The sequence below is a fragment of the Saccopteryx leptura genome, chromosome X (genome assembly GCF_036850995.1).
Source record: "Saccopteryx leptura isolate mSacLep1 chromosome X, mSacLep1_pri_phased_curated, whole genome shotgun sequence".
NCBI lineage: Eukaryota > Metazoa > Chordata > Mammalia > Chiroptera > Emballonuridae > Saccopteryx > Saccopteryx leptura.
Genome location: NC_089516.1, coordinates 20,298,512 through 20,318,331, shown reverse-complemented (window position 1 = coordinate 20,318,331; position 19,820 = coordinate 20,298,512). Strand labels below are relative to the sequence as shown.

At 37.1% G+C, this 19,820-nt stretch overlaps 1 non-coding gene across 1 annotated transcript; it reads left to right on the top strand.

Annotated features, from left to right (window-relative positions):
• The first annotated feature begins 17,247 nt into the window (after positions 1-17,247).
• LOC136386685 (small Cajal body-specific RNA 2) lies at positions 17,248-17,645 on the top strand. Its single transcript, XR_010748032.1, has one exon. It is a non-coding gene; the product is annotated as a small Cajal body-specific RNA 2 (non-coding RNA).
• Positions 17,646-19,820: the final 2,175 nt, after the last annotated feature.

The following is a 19,820-nucleotide window of genomic DNA, read 5'->3' as shown; positions in this document are numbered from 1 at the left end:
GGCCTTTGTAGAGAGGAAATAGCCAGCATCCAATGGACAGCCATAGAAGTGTGCCACACTGATAGCAGATCTTCTAGCCCTGTTAATTCTTCAGGTGAAAGTCATCAAAGATCTGGGTGAAAATATCTAGTGATAGGAAGAACAAATTTAAAAGCTCAAAAAGGCAACCTATCTTGACACCAAGGTGTGTTAAAGAAGCAAAAAGATAGTCAGCATGACTGAGCATAATGAAAAGGGGATGAATGAGAAGAGGAACTGGATTGTCAGGTAAACTGATCATTTGATATTTAGTTATTGTCATTTTGAGGTACCAGTGCCCATCTCAGTTCTAATAACTTGCTGTAGAAAAAAACCCCACCAGTGTTTAAATAAGAAAAGGTAAAGAAGCAGCCATTCCTACTCATTTAGAACATTTCTGGAAGGCACATTCACATTGCACTTGCTTGACATTTAATCACATTTTTAGATTGGCAAAATGATAGGTTGAAGTTGTTCACTATAAGTCATAACACCTCATTTGATAGCTTGCTGAATAATAGATGAAAGTATTATATCCATTTCAATTCATTCTTTCTATTCATGTCCATGAGTAACAACTAAAATATGATTGCTGTTACATGCAAAAAAAATGTATAACCTCTGCAATACTATCAGAACTTTATTACTATTATTTTTCCAAGATATGAACTGAATAACGCCTTATATATTTCTTTCTCTTTCTATCACTCATATTTGTGGAGTGGAAAAAATCACTGCTTAAACACTTAAAAGATATATTCAGGTTCAAAATGAAAGATACATTAATGGTTTAATAAAATGATTTCCATCTGTATTTTCATTTTAAGTCAGGATGCTAGAATATGAAAGGTGTTGATTTTTCCCCAACTTTATACAGAGGCCCTGATACTCTTTTCCTAAAATAGGGCTGACTGAGAGAAGAAAGCCCTTCACTTCTAGCTATGTTCCAGGTATTACTTCTACAGAAGTCAAGTCATTAACATTACATGCTATCACATTCAAGTTAATTTTTTTTTGTGTGTGGCAGAGACAGAGAGAGAGAGAGAGAGAGAGAGAGAGAGAGATAGGGACAGACAGATAGACAGGAAGAGAGAGAGATGAGAAACACCAACTCTTCATTGTGGCTCCTTAGTTGTTCATTGATTGCTTTCTCATATGTGCCTTGACCCGGGGGCTACAGCAGACTGAGTGAGCCCTTGCTTGAGTCAGCGACGTTGGGCTTAGGCTGGTGAGCCTTGCTCAAACCAGATGAGCCTGCATTCAAGCTGTCCACCTCGCGGTCTCAAACCTGGGTCCTCCACATCCCATTCCGACACTCCATCCACTGCGCCACCACCTGGTTAGGCCTCAAGATGCATTTTAATTGGGTTGCTAAACAGCTTATTGGGGAAAAAATGAAACCTGGAAATAAAGGAGATAAGTGCTATCCTAAAGTTTATTGTATAAATTAAGCCCATAATCAATCTCAGTAGGGATATATAAAACTACTTTAAATATTATTATAACTCCTTGTCCTGATTAAGCATACTATATCTTCTTTGCTTAAAAAAAAGAATTAATGGAAGTATCAAGTTACATGAAAAAAATGGGTAGGGTTGAAGTTGATCATCAATGAAAATAAAGTGGAAGAGTTGAAGAAGGAAATGTATGCAAACTCACTCAAGCCCTATCTAGAAGGGAGTGAGTCTTAAGAATAAATAATTTTGTGGTCCCAATATGAGGAAGTATGCTTAAGCTCTATATGGTTGAAGGACACTTCTATGATTATCTGTCTTCTCTTGTCAGATCCCACATGTCCTTAGTAGTGTTTTGGTTATAGTTGAGCTTCTCACTATAGATCTGCCTAGGGAAGAAAATGTATTAGTCACATCAACATGTGCTCTACTACATATGAACTCTAGTATACAGATATAAATAGACAGGTAGACAAACTGATAGCGATATATTTTTATGATTTAAATTTAATTTTATAATTTTAAAATAATTAAAAATTTTCCACACAATTCTAAGCATGGTGAAATGAGTCTGTGTTTGTATGATGAATCTGTTATTATTATGCTCTTGAGATTATCTGAACCAAAAAGCCTGTGGATCCCAACCTCGATGACAATGGTCAATTAACCAAAGTAATGTCCCCAAGTGAGGCCTTTGGTAGATGGGCTTCCATTATTTTCTACACATCTACATTTCTTTGTTCTTAATTTGAATTTGTAAAGAATCATTTGGGCCCTGGTAGGTTGGCTTAGTGGTAGAGTGTAGGACCAGTTTAAGGATGTCCCGGGCTTGATTCCTGGTCAGGGCATGCAGGTGAAGTGCCCATCTGTTTCTCCACCCTCTCCCCCTTCTCTCTCTCTATATATATCTCTCTCTCTCTTTCTCTGTCTTCCTCTCCAGCAGCCATGGCTCGATTGATTCAAGTACATTGACCCCAGGTGCTAAGAATGACTCGGTGAAGCCTCAGCCTCAGGCACTAAAAATAGCTCTGTTGTGAGCATGGCCCCAGATGGGGAGAGCATTGGCCCCCGATGGGGGTTGCCAGGTGAATCTTGGTCAGGATACATGCAGGTGTCTGTCTCTCTATCTCCCCTCCTCTCACTTGGAAAAGAAAAAAAAAAGAATAATTTCACAAACTATTTTCAGTGAATCACCTTTGAGTTTCTATCTCCATGGAAAGGCTTTCCTCCAGCCCCTGGTATACATTCCCTTTGGCAATCCAGCAATTCTGGGGACCTACTGAATGGGAGAAAATATAAACCATATATTTGATAAGGGGTTACCACACAAAATATATAAAGAACTCATACAACTCAATAGCAAAAATAAAAATCCAATTAAAAAATGGGCATAGGATCTGAATAGACAATTTTCCAAAGAAGACATACACATGAACAACAGGTACATGAAAAGGTGCTGGACATCACTAATCAGCAGGGAACTGCAAATCAAAACATCAATGAGGTATAATCCCATGCCTGTTAGAATAGGTATCATCAAAAACACAAGTGATAACAAGGGTTGGCAAGGGTGTGGAGAAAAGGAAACTCTCATATACTGTTGTGATTATAAACTGGTACAACCACTATGAAAAACAGTATGAAGGCCCCTCAAAATACAAGGATAGCACTAACACATGATCCAGCAATTCCACTTCTGGGTATTTATATGAAGAAAACTCGAACTCAAAAATATATCTGCATCCTCATGTTTATTGCTGCATAAGTTACAATAGCCAAGATATGGAAACAACCTAAGTAGCCATCAATGGATGAACGGATAAATTGTGGGAGTTGGGGGCAGACAAAATGGTAGTGGTGGTCAAAAGGTACAAACTTCCAGTTATAAAATAAATAAGCCCCAGAGATGTACTGTATAGCATGACATTTATAATTTATACTGTATTGCATATTTGAAAGTTGCTAAGAGAGTAAATCTTAAAAGTTCTCTTCACAAGAACATCAATTCTGTAACAGTGTGGCAACAGATGTGAACCAGACATATATAGTGACCATTTTGCAATATATACAGATATCAGTTGTTTAGGTAGTATACTTGGAACTAATATATTGTTCTATGTCATTTATACCTCAATTTTTAAAAAATTAAAAACAAAAAATAAAGCAATTCTGAAACTTGTAAAGGTTAGGATATTTTTACTTGCTTTGGAAACTTAAGGCTAACGTATACCTCAATATGTTTGCGTATGGTTTTTGCTAAACTGATTATACTTATATCATACTTTTATTAAAAAAATATTTCCAGGGATTTTGATTACCATCTTTAAAATATATTTTACTCTTGGATGTTTTAAAAGAAACTATGTAAATAAATAAATATATTTTATTATAAATATATATGATACATTATTATTAAATAAAATATAGATTACACAGAAAAAAATAAACTGTATAACAAAATTTCACACCAGAAACCACGGATTATTTAGATAATTATAACTATTTTTAAAAACTGTTTATCTCCTCAAGATTTAAAAATTAAATTTGGTAGCAAGCACAATGCAGGTTAGTGTCAGGGAGGCCAATATTAAATACCAATAACCCAATTTTATATATCCATATTCCCTCCTATAAGTAATAAGCATTTTTCCTTTAAACATAAATACCTCTACAAGCAATTCTTTTCAGTATTTATAACAAGTGGAAAAATCCCTCGCCCCTTAATACATTTTCTTTAGGCAATAAAAATCTTAAGATACTTTAGATGAAATTTTGAACGTGGTTGCTATAGCTTGCATTTTCTGACATAATATTCCCATTGATCTGAAAGTTGTTATTTTCTTTGTTGGTCAGTGTTAGTGTATGTGTGTTTATTGTAATTGTCACTAAAAATATTTTCTGGAAGTAGCAAAATATAACCATTCCCTGCCTTATGATAGAAGATTGTTCATTTCATGACCTATTTGAATTCTGTTACCTATTTAAAATGTGTTAGAAAATATATTCTTTTAATAACAATTGTTTTAACATCACTTATGTTATAAAAAATCTGGGGGGGGGTTGCTTTTATTTTTATTTTTTTGCTTTTAAAGGCTGTTAAATATAAGTTCTGTATTCCTTGAATCTTGAAGTGCTGTCATTGAAATGCAACCTATTGTTTTCTCCTCTCCAAGAGGACTTTTGTATTTGTATTCATTAGTTATCTCCTGTAAAATATTCTGCAAGATCTGACACATGGATATGTTTATTAAATAATGAAAAGATCCCAGAAAGAACCTTGAAATGCCAAAAATCTGCTAACAAAAAGTCCACTAGCAAACAAGAGTCTGAGAAACGTAAAGCTGTATATTGAAAGATACTTGGCAGCTAACAAAAGTGGAGCAGAAGAAAGGGTTTGACTACCATGATAATGAACTTGATCATGGCTTCTTAGCAGTAAAAATGCTGTTATATTTTTGAGAAACTAAATCTCCAGCCAAATCTTGGTTAGCATAAAAGAATCACACCATAGAACAAACACTATTTCTGAAGTAATCTTTAGCCTTGTGATGACACATGAACCTAATATTTATCATAGACAAGGTTAGAATGTGTGAAATAGCCAAGGATTTCCTAACCTGTGAATAAGGAGAGGGATCATTTACTTTTCCTGAAACCTTGACATAAAACAGTCTGTGTGTAGACTGGAATGCAATCCCTTGAGATTCTTTACAGAAAAGAGAGGATTTAGTGATCTTGATTTAAGCTCTTGCTCCATCAGATTTTATCAGTCAACTGAAGAAAAGACTAAATGACACCAGGAACTGATTTAGAAATCTACCAGTTAAGGCTTTAGGAATTGGCCCATTACCTAAAGTTTGTACCTTGAAGATACAGAAAGATTAATCATGATCCCAGAGACTGCATTAGCCATGAGTCACATCAGAATGCATGTACAAGTACTCTGATTTGACATAAAAATAAATTGCCCAACTCATTGACAACTGAATCATCTCATCCAGACAACCAGCTCGCCTAGGAAGGAAGAAAGGAAAGAAGCTCACATTTACTGAGTATTCACTATATCAGGGCTGATTGCTACTCATTTCCACATACTCAATTTACTTTAAAACTCAGAATATCTCTATGTGGAGAGTGCTCCTGGTTACAGAAAACACTGTGCAGAAATGAAGTAAATAGCCCATACTGTGCTTTGTCCTACCTTTTCCCCTCCAATCTCTATTTCATCCAGATGTTTAAAACTATCCCACAACTTTCTTGCACCTCCCTGAAGAAAGAATGAAAGAACAGATATAAACTACATGAGCATATGTAGGATATTAATTGAAATCAGATTATATTTATAAAATGATTTAAAATTTGGAATCTTTAAAATAGTCTTACTAGTCCCTGGGCAATTGGCTCAGTGGTAGAGTGTCAGCCCAACGTGTGGCTATCCTGGGTTTAATTCTCAGTCAGGGCACACAGGAGAGGCAACCATCTGCTTTTCCACGCCTCACCCTCCCCTTCTCTCTCTCTCTCTCTCTCTCTCTCTGTCTCTCTCTCTCTCTCCTTTCCCCTCCTGCAGTTATAGCTCAATTAGTTTAAGCACATTGGCCTCGGGTTCTGAGGATCTTCCTCAGGCACTAAAAGTAGCTTGGTTGTGAGCATGGCCCAAGATTGGCAGAACATCGGCCCCAGTTGCCAGGTATATCATGGTTGGGGTGCATGTGGGACTCTCTCTCTCTTTCTCCCCTCCTCTCACTTGGAAAAGAAGAAAAAAATAGTCTTACTATCTAATAATAAAATAATTCTAAGATTTTTTAATGTTCTCTTGAAGAGTTCAAAAACTGTCAAAAGAATATATTGATTTCAATATTTTAACTTTCATTAGTCAACTTTCTAAATGCTCTCATAATTATAAAAATTTTTGATTTTTTCTATTCTATAGAATTGTTTAGGTATACATTCAGATTCATGTCATGTATAAATTATGGTGTTTTGTCACCTTTTCAATATTTATAACTCTTATTGTTTCCTTATTTAACTGTTTTGGGTAGCATTTGTTTTTTCTTTCTGTTAGCATTTTAAAAATATTCATAAGTAATATTTTTAAGGAATTTCATTTCTGTTCTGAATTTACAAGAAAAGCTCCTGAACTTTGATCATTTATTATATTTCTACTGAGGTGGATGTGTGTGTATACACATATGTGTAAACATGAACAACACATACATTTATTACATTAAGGATTATAGAAGCATACTTGTATTTTTCTTTTAGTTTGGCACCTTATTAAGAGTACATATTAAAGTTTATTAAATGCATTATAAAGTTCTATAAAAATTGTTAAGATTATTTTTGACATATTACAATGCTTGTATCAACCATTTTTGTACTTATTGTATAAATACCTGTTTGTCTTAATTATTATTCTTTCAATGTGATTCTGGATTGTATTGTCTAATATTTTATATAGAATTTATGTATAAACATAAAGTTTATACATTTAGTTTACTGTGGTTTTCTAACTATACGTGAGTCAATGTCAGGATTTTATATAAAACTTGAAAATCTATTAACTTAGATTTGTAGAAAACAGTCCCCTACAATCCTTTTATTTTCACATGTATTTACTAGTTTTCCCTTTCTTACATCTAATTTTGCTTAACTAGTAGATTATTTTATTTGATTTAACAGATGACCACCTCTTGGATTTACCTATCAACTACCATGCTCTTTCCCTTCCTTATCTTAAAAAATTCACCAGTTTCAATATACTTAAGATAGTTCTAGGCTTCTTTATTGTTGTCACAATATATCAGTTCAACTAGAAAAGCAGAATCTGTAAGATATAAAGATATTTACTGTAGACAAGTCCTGCTGGGGGTGAGGATGATGGAGACGCAAAGACCCGACTCCAGGGACCAGGTTCAGTGACGCAGATCCACTTTATTCAGGAAGTAAGCTAGCTTATATACATGGGTTCAGCCTATAGGGTGTTACAGCTAAGTCACTTCCTTATAGCGGGTGAGCTTCCTTCCTGGGTATGCCCAGGAGGCTTCTGGGAGCTGGAGTATTCTCACAGCATTGCATCAGCCACAGCTGCTAGGAATGCACTCTGCACTCCACCCACAATTTATAAATAGATATACAAAGATATCTACCTAAGAAGTTATCAGGAATTAGCTTACATGATTTTGGTGGCTAGTTAAGTAAATCTAATATATTTTGTGCAGGGAGTCAGGAAAAGACATCATGAACAGGTTGGAACTAATGGCCATGGGCCAAAGCTGTGTCCAGAGGTAGTCAGAAAGGAAAGATTTTAGTGAGGTAAATGTTGTTCATGGAATAGATGTACACCACTGTGCACAGTAGAAGAATATATTTTTTCTCTCAAGGAGGCCTCAGCTATGCTTTTTATGCCCTTTAACTAAATGTCAGGCCCAACCTGACTGAAAGTCAATTGATGAGAGTTTTTAATAATATCTGAAGAACTCCCTTATAGAAAAACTTAGATTAGTGTTTGAATAATGAAAGACTGTAGCCTAGTCATGTTGCCATATCAAAAAAAAAAAAAAAAAAAAAGAAGCCAAGAAGCCATTCAGCATATTTTCTGTATGTCCTGTTTTCCTTTTTCCCTTCTTTCTTCTTTTCTAGTGATTTCTAAAGTTAATAATCTGTGTTTAGTTTGAGCTGGGATGTTCATAAAATATATATATATATATATATATATATATATATATATATATATATATATATATATATATATATATATATTTTTTTTTTTTTTTTTTTTTTTTTTTTTTTTTTTTTTACTGAGAGAGACAGATAGGGACAGACAGATAGGAAGGGAAAGATGAGAAGCATCAATTCTTCATTGCAACACCTTAGTTGTTCATTGATTGATTTCTCATATGTGCCTTGACTGAGGGGGGAGCTCCAGCTGAGCCAGTGACCCCTTGCTCAAGCTAGCGACCTTGGGCTCAAGCCAGTGAACTTGGGCTCAAGCCAAAAACCTTGGGCTCTGAGTCAGTGACCTTGGGGTCATATCTATGATCCCATGCTTAAGCCAATGACCCTGTGCACAAGCTGGTGTGCCCACACTCAAGCCGGAAGAGCCTGTTCTCAAGCCAGCAACCTTGGGGTTTCAAACCTGGATCCTCTGCATCCTAGGCTGATGCTCTTTCCACTGTGCTACCACCTGGTCAGGCAAATATAAATATTTTATTTAGACTTTTGTTTCTCAACCATTTTGTGAAAAGAAACCATGGAAATTAATTATTTTCCTATGAATTTGCATTAGAGTAACACAGGCTTTTGCTGATACCCCTTCAATTAACTTTCTCTAACATTTGGGGTAAAATTAATTTGTTGGCATAGAATTCCTGATTCTACCCTTCCTGTACTTTAATATCCTGTTGTCTCTTGTTCTTCCCACTCTAAGCTCTGCTTGGGCTTAGAAAGTCAAACTCACCATAGATCTGGTACCAAGCAATGCTGCACTTTCCTTTATTGGCTTATAAATAAGGCTGGTATGAATAATCGAGGTTTTCTAATTGGTTTAAGTAATATCATATAGGGAAATGAATATAAGCCAGTGCAGGGAAGAAAATATCTTAACATTATTTTCAAAGGCCCTGAAGTCATGTCATCATATAAAATTTTTATCTTCTTGCTCTAATCCTAACCAAGGTGAACCTTACATCAGGGGTGAACAAAAATAGGTGTACAGTGGTAACACAAATAAATAATACAGTAATTAATAAAAAGTACAAGAATTAACTCTACTTTCATTTCTACAACTGTAAACTTACTATTGGCCACCCATGTATATACACAAAGACACATACATACATACATACATACATATATTCAAATATAGACATACATTGGAGATATTCTAGGTTCAGTTCCAGAACACCAGAATAAAGAGAGCATTGCAACAAAGTGAGTCACACAGATATTCTTGTCTTCCCAGTGCACATAAAAGTTATGTTTACACTATACTATAGTCTATTAAGTGTGCAATAGCATTAAATCTAAAACTAAACAATGTGTATACCTTAATTAAAAAATCCTTTATTGCTAAAAAATACTATCCATCATCTGAACCTTTTGGAAAAATGATACTGATAAATTAGCTCAATGCTGAATTGCCACAAAACTTCCATCTGTAATAAAACACAATATCTGTGAAGTGCAATAAAAAAGTATCTCTGTGTATAAACTATACATATACATTATATACACATGTATCTTATATGCACATGTAATATATTGCAGGAAATTTCAATTTGATCATACTTTATTGCACTGGCCAATTCAAGCTAAATTTCTCCAAGTCATAGCCTTAATTTTTCTCCATCATAAGGGAAATTATTTTTTTCTAAAAAATATAGCTGTTTCTACTAGTAAAAATTATGCATGTACCCCATCCTCAAAGCAGAAGGAGCTAAGGTCAGTTTGTATTTCCTCTTTGGTCTACTTCATAAATATATTGACTGGAGTTTTTATTTTGTTTAATGGAGTAATAATATAATTATGTATACATAACAGCTTTTTTTTTCCAGGAAATATAATCTGCATATTACCTTCCATAATAGTATTCATCAAAACTATTTAAAAATCCGGCCCTGGCTGGTTGGCTCAGTGGTAGAGCGTTGGCCTGGCGTGTGGGGGACCCGGGTTCGATTCCCGGCCAGGGCACATAGGAGAAGCACCCATTTGCTTCTCCACCCCCATCCCCTCCTTCCTCTCTGTCTCTCTCTTCCCCTTCCGCAGCCAAGGCTCCATTGGAGCAAAGATGGCCCGGGCGCTGAGGATGGCTCCTTGGCCTCTGCCCCAGGTGCTAGAGTGGCTCTGGTCGCGGCAGAGCGACCCCCCAGAGGGGCAGAGCATCGCCCCCTGGTGGGCAGAGCGTCGCCCCTGATGGGCGTTCTGGGTGGATCCCGGTCGGGCGCATGCGGGAGTCTGTCTGACTGTCTCTCCCTGTTTCCAGCTTCAGAAAAATACAAAAAAAAAAAAAAAAAAAAAAAAAACATTTAAAAATCCGATATTTATATGGATACAGTATTCATTGCAATATTGTTTGGCTACAAATTCCCCAATTGTCTCTTGTTTATTCAATAACAGTTCTCTGAAAGAGTGCAAGAATGATAAATTTCCAAGTCACTTGCTTTTGAGAATTTATTATCTTCATTTGTGAAAGGCAGCTTGGTTGAACTTGGAATGGTGGTGTATATATTTCTCCATAGAAAGTACTAGACATGAGTTTCAGCAGCAAAGAGTACATGCAGAGCCACTGTGAATTCTGGCTTTCAGGAGGCCCTTCCATCCATCATCGAGCCTTCATATAGTTGTTAAATTCAAAACCAGAGAATATCCTTGAAAATTCCTTGAGTAGACAACACCAGTTTATTTATACAAGCAACACTTAATTTAGCTTATTTTACAAAACTTAACGTGGGTAATTTCTTGTTCAAGAAAGTTCACTAGAACACCTGATGACATCATCAAAGTCATTCAAACTACGAACCAGGAAAATCTTTAAGAATGAAACTATCATCCTTATTCCATCATCAGGAGATACACCAAATAAACCTAGAAATGTTTGCAATTGGCTGCTCTCCAAATTCAGAAACAGGATTTATAATTTGCTCGAACTGTTAACCTTTGTTTTCCTTTTGTTTCCACAGAAACGCCTCATTTAATTAACTCATTTCTCACATCATATAGAGGCCTAATTTAGTGGAAGCTCACCTGCAACACTGCCTCCTGAAATAAAACACCCTCACAATCATCCTGTCCTAAGTCAGTATAAGGATATGTGTTTGCTAATACATCATGTTTTGTCTATGTACAAAAAAAAAAAGAAAACTTCTAAAAATTATAATCCATTTGAGTTTTTTAATTGGTTAAGTCATCAATATTGGGAATCTGCTCCAGGGAATTTTCAATCTATTCTCCTTATAGTCATCATATTAACATCTTTAATACATCATATACTCTTAAATGTCTTTAATGCCTGGATGCAACCACTCATATGCCAAATGGTATCCGTCAGGATCACACAACTGGATGAAATCAGCAATACCACATAAAAAATGAAGACCTTGAGCACCTGGCCCTCAGGCCTGACAAATCAGCTTAAAGGAAACAGGGAACATATGATTCTTCCTGACTACATCAGTGATGGTAACTGAAAATAATGCTATTCTGGTTGATCATACTCTCAGCCTGCTGAGACAATGACCAAAATGGGGTATGTGGGTGTGGTGCTAAAATAAAAAAGCAAATGAAGATCAGCCTTGAAAATTCTTTGAGCAAGCAATACAAGCAAAGCTTAATTTATATTATATTGCAGGATGAACCTGACCTGGGTCATTTCTTGTTTGTGCCTCTGGAAATCATAAGAAAAACTTCAATGGTGTCCCAAGGTTGATATGTGGTAGCCACTGACAAGTTCCCTATCATTTAAGAAAATTCTAATATTGTAACCAATCACTATGAGGAATATAGTCACTACTTTTTTATTATACAAGATGATATATAACAACATATCCCGGAACCTCATTTCATGTTTTGGTTTCAGTGCTCTTTATTTGTGAACTGTCTTTTGGTATGTACACAACATTTTTTTAGTAATTATTACTTTGGTAATTCATTTGTTTTAGTTCTGCTATTTTTGAACTTCTGACAGTGAATCCATAAGACTGCAGGTAAAAAAAAATAGAATAAATAAATAAAATAAAACAAAACAGGTTCTCAGCACCACCCTTTATAGCATCCCTCTGATCATACACTGGGAGCCAGGGGGTCATTTCAGGCACCTTACAGCCATCCAGATACAAATTAAAAGACCCTTATAGCCACCAGCCTGTCCAAGACTGGCATCGCAAGGAGCATTGAAACTTTAGGCTGCCTACTGGCAAATCTAGGGCCCTGTCAGCAACTATTTCATCCTTGTGCTAATTGCTCGGGGACCCTTTCTGAAACCCAGGTAGTATGAAATCCACAATTCCCAAGAGGTCATCAGCAGAAGTAGCACTTCTTGCTTCAGTCCACCTCACCCTCTCAGACCGCAAGACTCTTCCGGAAAACTACCTGCTACCTTAGTGGTACTACCTTAATGAAAGCACTTCTGTACATTTTCTGCCTAGACACTGGTGCCCTAAGGGCCCTGAGACCAGACTGCATACAAACTTTGCTCCAGGATTGCCTTATGGCAGTCAGTTCCCATGTTGTGGCACATAAGAATCATCCTTCCAGGGTGGTGTGGCTTCGGCTGCACATTACCTTCATTATACCACGGTGGTGTAAAAGAAATCTTCCAGCCACCAGACTTCTTGCCAGCTAAGGATCAAGATTCCTTTCACCCCCTGCCTATGTGAATGCTGAGAAACTGAGGCAATCGGCCTGCCCACCTGCGAAGGAAAGAACATCTTTGGTCACAACTTTTGCATCCATCAGGGTAAGCATAATTCCTTCAAACTTAAGTCATCTCAGAAGCTTGGGAATCATTATCCTTCATGGCCACTGTCTTTCCCTAACGCACGTGTCCAGGAACCTGGCTGCTCCTGGGTCCTGGGTATCCTTCAGCCCCCCAGGAAATCCTTATGCAGTGGAAACCTGGCAACTCCTACTAGGCTATTAATAGGCCTTTCATTCTGGAGAGATACCCTCCCTCTCTGCCAACTAGAGTGGTACCTTGACACACGAGCACTTAAATCATGAGCAATTTGAGATGAGCAGTCACTCTCAGATTGGATCTCAGATGGAATTTTTTGCTTTAAGTCACAACCGGATATTTGAATCATAAGCTTCTGCCACCCTCCACTAGATGACCTTCTGAAAGGGAGGAATAAACAAACTTCCATGGAAAGGTTTTTGTTGAAAAGGCCTCAGAGTGAAAGCGAGGAAAGTGTGGCGAAAAAGCCAAAAGTCAATGAAGAAAATGATGATTGTTGGGCAAATGAGTTTGTAAAATTTGTATTTTCTGAGTTTCCTCACTTTTATTGTTGAAAATGGTGCTGGGCAGCTGTCTGTGAAATTGCTAATTACCTTCCTGCTTGGGAAGGGCCATTGTTATGCTAATGTTTCTGGAGGAGGGGTTTTTGCTCCAAAAAGTTTTGAAAAGAGCAGAGAAGGAGAAGGGGAAGGAGAAGGAAGCCATACAATGATGATTAAGCAAAGTAAAAAAATAACAATTAAGATTAGTAATAAAGTTACATATCATATTAGTATGTAAAATTTTGCAATCAAATGTAGCGTTAAGTGTGTAGAGAGTAAGTTGTATTAAGCGATAGCGCACAAAATGAAAACCTCTGCCAGCATCTTCACCTAACCTTGAAGGTAAATACACTTCATAAAACAATTTATTTCTTTACATTCTCTTTTATTATGTATATATATTACATATAATATATATATTATTTATAAAGTACATTTTCTTATTTAAAAGCATATTTTTTTTAGATTTTATTTATTCATTTTTTGAGAGAAAGGAGAGACAGAGAGTGAGAGAAAGAGGTGAGGGGAAGGGGGGAAGAGCAGGAAGCATCAATTTTCATGTGTGCCTTGACCAGGCAAGCCCAGTGTTTCGAACCAGCAACCTCAGCATTCCAGATCAATGCTTTATCCACTGCACCACCACAGGTCAGGCTTAAAAGCATATAAAACCAAAAATTTGGTTGGTTTTGGGGGGTCAGAATGGATTAATTGCATTCCCATTAATTTAAATGGAATTTTTTTTCAGGGGCAGAGATAGAGTCAGAGAAGCAGATAGATAGGGACAGACAGACAGGAATGGAGAGATATGAGAAGCATCAATCATCAGTTTTTTGTTGTGACACCTTAGTTGTTCATTGATTGCTTTCTCATATGTGCCTTGATTGCGGGCCTTCAGCAGAAGACTGAGTAACCCCTTGCTCGAGCCAGTGACCTTGGGTCCAAGTTAGTGAGCTTTTTGCTCAAACCAGATGAGCCTATGCTCAAGCTGGCAACCTCGGGGTCTCAAACCCGGGTCCTCCACATCCCAGTCCGATGCTCTATCCACTGCACCACCACCTGGTCAGGCCAAATGGGGAAATTTGATTTGACACATCAGCAAATTGAGTCACAAGCTCAGCCATGAAACAAATTAAATTTGTGTGTCAAGGTACCACTGTATCTTGGGATTCCTTCTTGTCTTCCAACATGCAGGGGATGATAAGATTTAGCAATATCTTAATCCACCTGATGTTGAAACCAGACGACCTTTGGTTTATGGTACAAGCCACACAAGAAATAGTCAGCACTTCTGGTTAAGAAATCATGAACTCTTTAGGTTACCATCTGTCCCTACCCTGAGTATCCCAAGGAATCTTCCTGCCACTAATATGCCTATTCACTAACATTCCAGGCATCCTTTAAGCTCCAAATTATACTTATAATGAGGAACATAGGCTCCTCCTCTTGGTCCGTCAGCAGGAATAGACTTTTTGTCTAAGTCCAATTTGATTTCTCAAGCCCTGAGACTCTTCTGGATATGCAGCCACTGCATTGGTGAGGACTATATTTCAGGACACCATCTGACTTTGCTGTCTTGAGGGCTCATTTTGCAAATAAACCTTCCTCCAAACCAGGGTCCCATGAGCCCTAGCAAGATCCTGTGCTATGAAATATATGTGCTGACTGTGAACTACAGTCGTCCCTTGCCAAATTGCGGTTCACTTTTCGTGGTTTCACTCTATCGTGGATTTTTAAATTGTATATATCTAATTTGATATTGAGGATTTTTTTGCTATATCGTGGGATTTTTCAATGTATAGATATTTGGATATATTTTTTATTTTAATTATTTTTGTGGTAAAATAACATAGGAAGTGTTTATAAGGGTGTGTGAAAGGTTAATAACAGTGTGGGAAAGGTTTATAAGAGTGTGGAGAGGGTTTATAAAACCTAAAAAAATATACAAAAAAAAATAAATATACTGCTCACAAAAATTAGGGGATATTTCAAAATGAATATGAAGAAATAAAATATCCCCTAATTTTTGTGAGCAGTGTATAAGGTCGCTACTTTGCAGATTTTTGCCTATTGCACGGGGTTCTGGAACCTAACCCCCACAATAGACGAGGGACCACTGTATACTACCAGTTTGCCTGTGCTCCAGACTCATTTAGGCACCGTACGTCATGTCACATAGTGCTATGAAGACCCTCTGGTCCTAACTATCCAAAGTCAGTCAGTGTGCTGGGGACCTGGTTTGATTTCTGGCCCTCAGTTTTTCCCTCATTCTATTGAAACCAGAGCATTTTCTATCACAGTCTAAACCTTCCACTGGGATACATGGACATTTTCAGCTAACAAATTGAAACCCTTTCAGCTACTGTATTTCCCCAACCTAGTTGCATCCGCAAAGCTTCTTACGACCACTGTGCTCTTTTGCTATGGTTCTGGTGTTCCTTCTGGCCTACAGTTATCCTGCTTACCTGGAAACTAAAAGCTCTTTGGCCACAAGCCTGACCATGTGATGCAGAATCTGAAAACTTTCTGTTTACTGACAAACTTTGAAAATGATGGCCCCTCTACTCTTCAACTATCCTGTTTGAAATGAACTTGTAATCCTTTTTGTCAAGAGCTTCCCCAAGATTTAATATCCCTGAGCACATTCCAATCACCATCTAGCCTAGGTCCCAGGGTTTCGTATGTCCTAATGGCCTCTAGCTGGCCATTAAGCTAGGCTTCTGTATACCTTTCCAACCATCAATCTTGTACGCTATGGAACTCATAGTCCTTGGGCACTATGTTCACTTGGACCTCTAGGTCCCTGTGGGCTCTTCTGGACATGAGTTATCCAATGTGCTAGCACTCCAGAGCACTTTTGGATGCTTGAACCCAGTAGGTCCTTTCTGAGGCCAGATTGCTAGCATACTGGGTTCTAGGAGAGCCCATATGGGCACTTACTCTGGTTGCTGCTGTGGAACACAGTGTTATATTAGCAACCACGCATCCAGAATTCTGATGCAAAGAGCCCCTTTTCACCTGCATCTTTATCTGGGCTGTGCCACAGAGCACCTTATGGACGCCAGACATCCTGCCAGCTCAGATTCCAGGTTTCCTATTACAGTGCAACCTACATGCCCTTTGAGGAACTGAGGATTCTTTAGCAACATACCTGCCTATCTGTACCTGAAAGGAGAGCATTTCTCTGTACTTAATCTCCCACCTTGCTGGTATTGCAGGTGGAATTTCTAAACACCATTTTCCCCATGGGCCCTTTTGATAACTTTGGTATTGGTGATGACTATTTAGATATAACACCAAAAGCACAAGCTATGAAAGAAAAAAATAGGTAAGTGGACTTCATTAAAACTTAAAACTTCTGTTCTGCAGAAGAAACTATTAAGAGAGTAAAATAACAAGACACTGACTGAAAGAAAAACTGCAAAATATCTATCTGATAAAAGATTGTTTTTTTGTGTGTGTGTGACAGAGACAGAGAGAGGGACAGATAGGGACAGACTGACAGGAAGGAAGAGAGATAAGAAACATCAATTCTTTATTTGCGGCACCTTAGTTGTTCATTGATTGCTTTCTCATATGTGCTTTGACAGGGGGGGGTGCGTTACAGCAGACCAAGAGACCCCTTGCTCAAATTAGCGACCTTGGGCTCAATCTGGTGAGCCTTGCTTAAACCAGATGAGCCCGCGCTCAAGTTGGCGACCTCAGGGCTTTGAACCTGGGTCCTCTGCATCCTAGTCTGATGCTCTATCCACTGTGCAGCCACCTGGTCAGGCTTCTAAAGATTGTTATCCATGGGAAGGAGAATGACCTGGGGTGAGGGTGTTATGTACTGTGCCACAGTGCCATAGTGTTGTGTGGTTGGTGCATGTGGGTCCAGTGTAGATGTGATCATGTGGGGGGTGCATAATGAGTGTTTTCCCCCTGGGGACCCTACCCCCTATCTACACATTGACCTTATTTGATTGGATTGTGACCCGAGACCTGACAGGCTGACACAAGATGGAAAGCTCTCCTCCTGCAAAGCCTGCTCCTCAGGGTGCTGTGCAGCAAGGTCCCTTGGGTGGTAGCAATGTGGCAGTCCTAGAGTTGATCCTACAGGGCCAGTACTCAGAAGTGATGAATTGATCAGATGGATGAGGCTTGGCTTATCCTCGGCTGCTGATTATCAAGGCAAAACTGATCCAAAAAACCCACAAAAAACAAAAAAAATGTGATTGTTATCTAAAACATATAAAAAACTCTTGAACCTCAATATTTAGTAACTTACCCATAAATGCATAAAAGATATAAACAGACACATCACTAAAAAAGATACATAGATGGCTAATAAGCATATTAAATATGTTCAACCTCATATGTCATTATGGAATTGCAAATTCAAACAACATAGTGTCATTACACACTTATTAGAATGGCTAAAATCCAAAACACTGATATCACCCAATGCTGGGGAGGATATGGAGTAACAAAACATTCTTTCTTTGCTGGTGGGAGTCAAAAATGGCACAGACATTTTGAAAGACAGTTGGGAAGATTCTTACAAAGCTAAACATAGTCTGACCTTAAACCCAGGAAATACACTCCTTAGTATGTATATATTTAAATCATGTCCACACAAAAACCTAAACACAAATATTTAGAGCAACTTTATTCACAATTGCTAAAATTTGAAAGCAACCAACATATCCTTTAATATATGAATAAATACACAAGATGTGGTGCATCCATGCAATGGAATATTATTCAATGAAGATAAAACGAGTTATTAAGTCCTGAAAAGGCATGAATGAAACTTAAATGCGTATTAACAGGTGAAAAAAAGACTACATGCTGGATGATGCCAACTATGACATTCTGAAAAAGGCCAAAATATGGAGAAAGTTAACAGATCAGTGATTGCCAGGGGTTCAGAGGAAGGGAAGAAGGGATTGGTAAGTAAGAGACTGGAATAACTTTTTAAGGCAATGAAACAATTCTGTGTGATACTATACTGGTTAATAAATGGCATTATACATTTGTGAAACCCCATATCATGTACAACACCAAGAGAGAACCCTAGGGTAAATTATGGAATTTAGCTAATATTAAGGTATCAATATTGATTCATCAATGACAATAATTGTATAACACTAATTTTTTTTCCATTAACTAATGCTAATAATAGGAGAAACTGTGTAGGAGTAGAGGTAGAGAGGCTTTATGAGAACTCTGTGCTAAATATATCTGTAAAACTAAACCTCTAAAAATGGACTAATAATTTAAAAATAAGAAATATCAATCAAAACCTAACTTTACATATTGAAGATTAGAAAAAGATGTGTAAATAAAAACCAAAAATATCAGGAGTAGAAATAAATAGAACAGAGAATAAAAAAAAACAATAGAATGAATAAAACCAAAAATGGACAATCCTGTAGTTGGCACAACAAAGAGAAAAGAGAAGATGCAAATAACGAAAATCAGAAATGAAAGTGTGAGCATTGCCAAGACATTTGAGGGAAAAAATGGATTCTAGAAGAATAATATGAACAACTGTATGCCAAAGAAGTAAATGAACTATTAAAAAATGAACAAATTTCTGAAAATATGTAAACTACCAAAACTGATTTTTTTAAAAATAGTAAAGGGACTGAATCAGTAATTAAAAACCTCCCAATAAAGTCCAAGACCTGATGGCTTCATTGGTAAATTCAACCAACTATTTAATGTACAATACTAACACCACTCCTTCTCAAGCTAGTTCAAATGTAATATGTAGGAATTCTGAGACATAGTTACTACAGCAATATTGACTGCATTCCCTATGGTATACTTTACATCCCCATGACTATTTTGTAACTGCCAATTTATACTTCTTAATCCTTTAACCTCTTTCACCCAGTATACCAACCCCTATCTCCTCTAGCAAGAGACCAGAAAACCAAACCAATAGCACGCCATCACATTTTACCTGCAGTATGTATAGATTTGGGTGAACCTCTCTTTTCTTGATGCCACCAAAATATCTATCCTAAGATTCCTTGGCCTGCCATAAAGTGATTTTCCTTACTAACTTGTAAAGCTAGAAACCTTGTAAAGTAGATAGCAGGCCATTTTTCCCAAGAGGGTTTTGTAAGCATTCACTCTATATAGTGAACCTTAGCTTCTAGTCATTTCTCATTAAATGAGATTTATTCTCAAGTATTACATTCCAGACAATGCCTTCATTGCTTAACCACTAATTCCAACTATGTTTGTTATGTTAACAAGGAGGATGAAATCATTGGATCTATGCAAATAACTGTATTGCCATGAAAATAAGAATACTCAATAAACATTTCTGAATTATAGAGGGATTAAGCAGGCAGAGAAAAATGTTTC